At 39.0% G+C, this 8,546-nt stretch overlaps 1 long non-coding RNA gene across 1 annotated transcript; it reads right to left on the bottom strand.

Annotated features, from left to right (window-relative positions):
* Positions 1-3,230: 3,230 nt before the first annotated feature.
* LOC104910664 lies at positions 3,231-7,685 on the bottom strand. The gene is made up of 3 exons (XR_793310.3): positions 7,317-7,685; positions 7,141-7,211; positions 3,231-5,343 (listed from the first exon to the last, which is right to left on the bottom strand). It is a non-coding gene; the product is annotated as an uncharacterized LOC104910664 (long non-coding RNA).
* Between the last annotated feature and the right edge of the window lie 861 nt (positions 7,686-8,546).

Raw genomic sequence — 8,546 nt, 5'->3', positions numbered from 1 at the left:
ACCATGCATCCAAGTGCACTGTTTTATGTAAACAAGACCTCTGAGAGAGATATAGATGTCTGATAAAGATGAAAAGAAAAACAGACTAATACCAGGCCACATAAATAATGACCGTGTCACTTTCTTTAAAAAAAAAAAAAGAAAGAAAGAAAAAGTCATCTGCTGTGCAATCATTACACATTTCACAGCAGGATGATGGCAAGGTAAAGACCAGAAATGTAGTCAAAAAGAACAGTCATAGGTTCAGATCCAAATGATTTAACTGCAGCTACATTTGAAATTTTGCATGGTTTTTCTTCCTCGACAAAACAGTACGGAGTCTGTTGTGTTCCCAAGTGCTTAGGACTGGTGTTTAGTAACTGTTCTTTACTGAAACTTTCAGGATGTGGTTGTGTTTTGCACCACACAAGTCTAAACTTGTGTAAATTGACAGAATCTGTCTTGCCTCACGGAGATAGGATTTAGATTATCAATGTATTTAGCTATGGCTTCTGGTGTTAGAATGTAATAAAACTAAATGGATTGCACAAGTTGAAAACTCTTCTTGTGGCTGTGTCCCCTGGTGTTGCTATGTGGCCGGGTTGTGCTCTCAGTGGTTCAAACTTTTCAGCTTTTCTCTCCAAGAAACAGAGACTCTGTTGACCACTTCAGACTTGCAGCTATGCCAGGATCTCTGTGATATTTGGAGTGGGGAGCCATCCTGCCCTGAAATCAACTTTTGCTTTGCTCACGGCAGCTATTTTGCTTGTGGTGAGACTCCTGTTTCTGGAAGGCAGTAACCAGAAAGAGCACATGAAGAAAAATGAAAGTGGAAGTGCTCTAGGGAGGCTTTGATCCTGGTTTTAGACATTTGGGAGTATTACATTCTCTCTGCATGAGAAGTCCTTCAGTTTGCTTAAATTATTAAAAAAAAAAAAAAAGAAAAGAAAAAAAAAAAGTAAAATCTACGAGCTGTGCAGCCTGTGAAGCATCATCCAAACTTATGTAACTTGAAGTAGCTAAAGCTAAAGACTGTAAACGCCTGTATGCTTTATAGTTATATAGTTTTATACATATAAATAATAAAATAATAATATAAATGATAAAATAATATGGACTTAAACTTGTGCATACACACAAACTATATATATACTTTTTTCCCAGTGGAAAGCAGTATGTTGGCCTTGACCATTTTGAGATATTAGAAATATCTCTGATATGAGAAACATTATGCAACTTCCACAATATGACTCATTCCCTTCCAAAATAAGAAACACTTAACTTAAAAAATGTCATTAACGGCAGTTTGTTTTGCCCACATAAAGCAATGTAAAGGTCAGACACTTCCATTGTGACTAAATAAACATGCCAGAAGTATGTTAGCTTGAATTTTAGCTGAGATGATTTTAAAAGCACAGTTTACATAAATATTTGAGCTAACATTCTTATATGAACTAAGACATCTTAACTTTTTCCAGAGATAGTCTTACAGACTCAGTGAATTATAGACTGTAGGCACTTAAACCATGACTTTCATTGACAACAGATCTACTGCGTAACGTAATAGGCCTGATTATTGCCAGCTTAGAAGAAAATGGCTCAAGTTCCTTGCAACCCAACATTCAGTTTTTGAGTTGTGTTTTTGTTTTTTTTTAAATACACTGTTAGTTTCTTCTCTGTTGTGCTTTTTACAGACTTAGTGTCTGTTGTTGATGCTATGTGTTCATGACAATGAGTTGTGAGAGCTTGGTCTTTAAATACATAACCACAGCTTGCATTCCTCAAAATGATAATGACACTTCATTAGATCAACGGGACTGTTAAAATAAAGGCACTCTAACTATGACTATAATTGAATGTGTGATAGATTTTGGCCAGCCCTTTTCAATGCTAAGCATCCTTCCAGTATAACTGACCCATTCTTTTTAAGTCACAAGGTGAATTTGCTTGAGCTTTGTCTCTACTAGTTGTAGCTAAACTTTTTTCTATTCGTTAACTTTTTGACGATCACTGGCACAGCACTGACACTGAAAAAGTGTCTGCTTAACCCTAAAGACGTAAAGGTGTAAACTCCCAGAAGATTCAGTTTCATGGAGTCCTCTGCCTTCTCACAGTGCCAGTGTTTTCAGTTTGGTTCTCAGAATAGGTATTTAAAAACTGTTCTGTAATCCAATTGCGAATGGGAATCATAGCAGAAAGCTTACCTGTTGCCATGAGCAATAGATTCTCAGCTGCTATAGAAATGTTTCAGTGAAAGAAAAACAACAGTAACTCTCCACTGCTGCCTCTGAAGGACGGTCAAGGAGACCACGAGCTATTGCTGGAGTGTTAACTTAAATGGGTTGAGCAGAGATAAGATAAAACTTGCTTAGTAGAAAAGTACAGTGCTGATGGTAAATTGCTAGTTGACAGTTCTGCTTTACAGAGGAAGAGTCTTTTGGTTTGCACTTGATAAGCTTGTATGTAAAACTCTTATATTCTTGCTGTTGGCTCCAAAATCAGATAACATATGTCATATGAGGTTCTTCCTGCCACTTGCAAGAAGTCTGGCTCAACTAAGTTACACATCAGGTGAGCGTATTGGACAAGGGTAAGCAACTTCCTCTCCAATGAGCTCGTTGCTAAATATCTTAAGTGGCTGAAGGCCATCAGAATCATATCTTGGAGAGACAAGAAGGGAGAAGCAGAGGGTGCAGTTCAAACAGGGAATGACTGTGGCCTCACACCACAAAAGTAGGGATGAAGATTGTAAAACCGCACACCAGAGAAAGTTAGCAATATTGGCCTCTGCCCTCCCTGCTCATTCACTTCCTTCTACAGCCACAGATTCAGATTGGCACTATAGTTACATAATTGCTCAGCTTTGTTCCGGGCCATATGACTCACCGTCAGCATGAGAGTGCACTTGAGCTTGCAAGCTACACGTATCTCAGAAGGCAAAGTTTGATTGTCCTTGCACTAATCTATGTCTGCCCTTATGAGACTTATAATGAAGGAGCCACCTCAAAGGAGACAAATTAAACCAGTGCTCAGTGTTTGAAAATCCACCCTAGAGCCTGATGGATTCATTTTTCATTGCTCTAAAATGTAATTCACTTCAGAGACTTTTCTATGTCATCCATTTTTTTTCTTTCTGTTTTTCTTCTTTTTCTCTTTTCCTGTATTTCTATTCCTATGCTGATTGGTTATCAATGATATATAGCTTTATAAGTGAGGTATTTATTTTTTTCTTTTTTTTCCTTTTTCTATTTTTTTTTCCCAATTGAATGTCCATGTCCCAGACGTTTTGGAGGGAAATCTGACAGATTAGGTCTAACAAAGGAATTATACACAGATGATGGGCTGCTGTTACTTCAATGTAGTACCTTTATGAAACAGAACAGACATAGTCATATGGGTTGCTAGAAACATCACAAATTGAGTACTCAATGCCTGGTCAAATTGAAACAGTAAAGCCAAAAAGAGGTGAGGTTTTAGTGTATGTTCTTTTTGTTTTGTTTATTTATTTAATTCTATTTGAGCCAACACTGAGAAAGCTAGATGTATGCAGAGTGCCAGTGCTCTCTAATGGAAGAATTCAAGTGGGCCAAGTGCTTTTCTGAAGTTTTTTTTCCAGAGTTTCTCAACCACAAATAAAAAGTAACTGAAAGTAAGAAATGCTGCAGGCCCATAAGATCCAACCACTATGGAGTTAACAATGAATTGATTTTATGCTAAACTGTGTTACATCCAAAAGCAGCAGCAGAATTCAAAACCACTTCTACAATGGAAAGCATTAATGCAGCTGCTGAATAGGATTTTTCCTCTCTCCATGGTTGGAATGCAGTATATGTTTCAAAAGACAGGAGCTCTACTTTCACCAAACAAATTGTCATTTTGTTTGCAAGTTTGAAGGCCAGAAAAATCAATTAAGAAAGAAAGGCAAACATGTCACGCAGAGGCAGCAGGATGGCCCTCCATACGTACTGGAAGGCACTTGCACAAATCGCATTGCAGCAGAAATGTACTAGTGGCAGCTTTTATCGTAGCCCTCTTTTCTTATCCAAGCCCTTCTCTGCTCTCCATTCTGTCAAACATTATGATATAAAAGATCTTTTTCCATACAGTAAGTAAAATCCAAAGACCTTTATACGTTTGATAGATATGTTGCTGTTAATCTTAGATTTTAAGTTAAAAATGGAAAAGCAGATGATAATCGGTCAATTTGTAACCAGGATGTGGAACTTTTTTGAGATACATGCAGATTTTGCTTTTCTCTACTAGTGTAAAAACAAACGATCTGAAAGAACAACTGGCACTAGGGCAAGCATGTGTGCGTGCGCCTGAGTGCATGTGGTGTGCCTGGTAGAGTTTTCTACCCCCTCTTGCAAAGCACAGGCCTTAATGAGTTCCAGGGGGACAGTGGCTTGTCAATCACAATATACTTTTCAAGTAATAGTCATCTCTGCCCCGTCACAGAACCACAAGGCATGAAATAATTAGAAAGCCCAGAGTAACTGCTCTGTTTTACAAGAGCAAAATCCTTGTGTGGATCATTTACATAAACTTGTCACTTCCCATTACGGTTCTAATGCAAGCCGGGTAATAATCATGGGACCAGAGGAGGGGAGGTCAAGGTATGATGCTCCTCCATGTTTGAAGCACAAGGTACGCATGTGCCCAGCTTTCCATCCCCCACTGAATTAATGTAAAGTATCTTTTATTTTCCATTAAATAAGAACTATTCATGCTGCTATGGTAGCAGACCATGTGCAGCCTCCTCTTCTTAAGAGAGAAAAAAGGCTTTTGCGTCAAGCCATTGTTAGGGGAGAATTCACTTTGAGGAGCATTTCAAAGCTGATCCGATTGGGGAAGGAATAATGTTAAATATTTGGTATGAAATATTTATAAGACACACACACGAACATCTGACAAAGTAGCCTGGAAAATACACATTCTCGCCTTTGACAATTTAGCTCTTTCTCTCTGAGCGAGAGGATGGAGAGAAGGTGTGCACAGAGTGAGTGTTGTATATATAGATAAATGCATCTAAACACATGCACACATATACACAGAAACAGGCACACTTGCGTACAAACGCTTGAATAGGTTGATGGGATTTAAGGCAATCTGCATCTGAATACTGCTCTCCAAATATGGCAGAACTCTGTTTTAATAATTGTGAAGGAGAAAGCTCTGTACTAATGCCTATCACAAAGGGCATCTGTAGAGTAACAGAGGTGATTGCTGCTATTTTCCAGCAACCATTTTGTTGGTGTTCTTCACAACTGTCATAGGGCATCATCCGCATTTCTGCCACAAGAAAACAAGCATCTGTCTTCTGTACGGGTTGATTTTCCACACGTGCATCCGTTTCTTCATTTGCTTTCATTTGAAAAAAATGAATGCGATTAAAAATAAGCAAAGAACAGACCTGCTTATGGGCAACTATCATTGTATTTTTAACCTTTTCTGCTCTTTGTGATGAAACAAGGCAAAATCTTTTTTTCCAAGGGGCTGCGAGGTTTCAGAAAAATGGGTTATCACCTCATTCTCAGTCCTTCCGACAAGAGATAATGTAATGGCTCTCTCCTTATGGCAGTCACACTGAAATGCACAGGATGGCATATATTAAATAACCAGAATAAAGGAAACCATGTGATCTGCTTTCTTTGTAAGGGGATCTAATAACCCTCTCTTAGAAATCTTACTTCCTTCTCCTTTGTTTTTTTTTTTGCCACATCTCTTCTTTGTCTGCCCCATTTCTACCTTTGCCTACCCCACACAACAGCTGTGGGCTGCTGTTATTTCTGGTAAAATGTCTTTGTGGTGTAGACTGTAAACAAGTTGGAGCAAGACTTTTCTATCTGTCTATAGAGATCCTTTTTACACATGCAGTGCTACATACACACAGTGCCAAGTAATGGGCTGAGGATTCACTCTCACTTTAAAAATTGCCAGATCAAATGCCCCAGGCAGGCTCAACGCATTGTACAACATGTTTTTAAGTGAACAGGCTGCTCAATAGCAAGACAGCATCATTTGCCCTCATCTGCCAGCTTTTGTCTTTTGAGTGGAAGTGTGGGGCCTGGTGAGAGGTAGGATATGAACTGTGTCCAGACTCTGTTCCTTATCTCTGAGATCACCAAGAGGGAGAGTATTGTTGATGGATTTTAATCAGCTTTTTCCCCCCCTTGCGCACAACAAAAGTCTAAATCCCTTTTCAGGCCAGATTGCTCCATTTCGCTGCATGGGCTAGGCAGATTGGAAACATGTTTGTCACTCAGCCTTTCTCCCGACCTAATCAGTAGACACTGGGGTGGTGGTGCTCAGTGTATCACCCTTTAATCTATGGAGTCAGCCTTTAAAAGCTGCTGATGCTGTTGCTGCTATGTGTGAGCTGCTTCTGTCTTTCATTTCTGAAGACAGATATAAAAATAATGTTAACCACAAGCATAAGCAGAGGGTTTAGCAGGGATTTGAATCTAAAATGGGATACTTAACACAGGGCAACTTGATTTGGTCCAACAGAGCTGAACCTCTTATTCTGTTACAATAAAGTGTGTCATATATGGAGGAGATTGCAATGGGATTTACTTCCTCTGTGTTTTAGTTCTGCTGCTGAATAGGCCTAGATGGTGAATAACCATAAGCCACAGTGAGCTGTGGCTGAAAAAGACTGGCTCAGCAGACCTGACTGCAGGTTTCAAGGGTCTCTCTGGTAACACCACTGGATCACCAATGCCTTTAGGTTTACTGAGGCTTAGTCCATAGCATGCAAACTTCATCTGTGCCTGACAGAGCAGTCCTAATAAAGGGACGAACGATCACCACATGCGGTGATAAAGAAGCAGGTTAACACTCATGGGTATGCAGAAGTCAGCAGGGTACTATGAGGGAGAGTTATGTGATAGGTGTGATGAGAGATGCTAAAAGCTTTAAAAGAATATGCGCTTTGTATGGCAACTGCCACCACTGTTTACACGCAAACAACCTGAATCTGCGTGCACACGTACCCTTTGTGTTAGGATTCCAGGTAAGATGTATTGCATTGACTAGGTATGTGTCGTAATATTTTTAATGTTATCTGCCACCAAAATAACTGCATCACATCCCCTGAAACCACACCTGAACTGTTCTGTGCTATTAAAAGATATTGCTAAGGTATAGAGTTGCACTTACCAGCCCCATTTACTTTATGTCCTGTAGGGACCATGTAAAATGGAGGTACCAAAGAATGCAGAAATGGTTACCTGGGAAGCAAGAGTGGTTCAAAGATTAGACCCAAATGTTCAAACTCAGCATTCTGCTGTGGGGAAATGTTGGCTGGGTGAAATAAAACTTTTTCATGAACTCACTGAGTTTATTCACACATGGTAAGTCAGTCTTGCTGGCTCTTCTGCCAGTCTGTCTTCTCAGAATCTCACCAGCATGCCTCTGGGGATGTCAGCTCCTGCTTGCAGCTCCAATTTTCCTGAAAGAAGAGGACACTTTCATTTTTCTCCTCATCGTTTAAAATACAAAGGAATTTTGAATGAAAAGTTCAATTTTCAACAAACTCTATTTCATTCTTTTCAATGGTTGTAAGCTATGGCCAATTGCTTTATTTATTCATATTCAACTCCTTTTACTTCAAACTAAGGAAGGTAAGAAAAATACCAGTTATCTGTCAGAAAATCCTGCTTTGTTTTTGGGAAAGGACACATACTTTAAGGCTCTCCATGTTTTCTCTCCTGCTAGAATAGCTGAGGGACTATAATGGGGAATTACAAGGAAAATTTTCATATGGTTGCCTTGGTAGTGACTCTACCAGTTTTATTCTTGTCTGTATTAATAATGAAGAGTGTTTCTTGTACCTTTCAGTGCCCAAGTATAGAACTTCTAATGAAATTAGATGGATATTATCAATATCTGTGGCAATAGCCTTTGCCCCTTTGTGAATAAAGAATACTTTTTTTTTTTAAGTATACTATTCAGGTGGGTGAATTTAGAAAAAATAGCTGAGGTGTCTAGCCAGATTGGTCAGCAGCAGAGAATCATTGAGACAGATCCTATGTAGGGCCTCTGAACAGCAGGAATAGATGTGACCGTGTATAATAAAGATTTAAAAAACAAGAGCCAAAAGGTCAAGGGTTACTCTCGAAAAAATTGAGAATATTTCTTTTTTTTCAATGTGACGGGACACAGTGTACAAGTCCATCTGGCTGGTGGGACAGACGTTCAATTCAGTGCCCCAGAGAACTACTTGCAAGCAATCCATATGAGACCTTCACAATAGTGAGAACCTGCTTCCCGTAGCAGGAAACAGGGACAACAGGTAATTTCCTAGCTGGTCGCTTTCTTTTAAAGGCAAATACAAACATTCTCACACATACGCATATATATACATATATATATATACGTACACATATTTTCATATATTTGTAACCAGTTTAATTAAATGAAATTCCTTACAAGCTGAGACTGAACAAGACAAGATTCAAACAAGAATTGCTTTTTTTTTTTTTTTTTGCAATTCCTATCTTCAAACATAAATCCTTAAGAAAAGAGAGCTTTGGATATTCCAACACAGGAAAGCATTGGCTTTT

The sequence above is a fragment of the Meleagris gallopavo genome, chromosome 4, assembly GCF_000146605.3.
Source record: "Meleagris gallopavo isolate NT-WF06-2002-E0010 breed Aviagen turkey brand Nicholas breeding stock chromosome 4, Turkey_5.1, whole genome shotgun sequence".
Taxonomy (NCBI): Eukaryota; Metazoa; Chordata; class Aves; order Galliformes; family Phasianidae; genus Meleagris; species Meleagris gallopavo.
The sequence above is the reverse complement of the archived record's forward strand: the minus strand, read 5'-3'. Positions and strand labels throughout refer to the sequence as shown.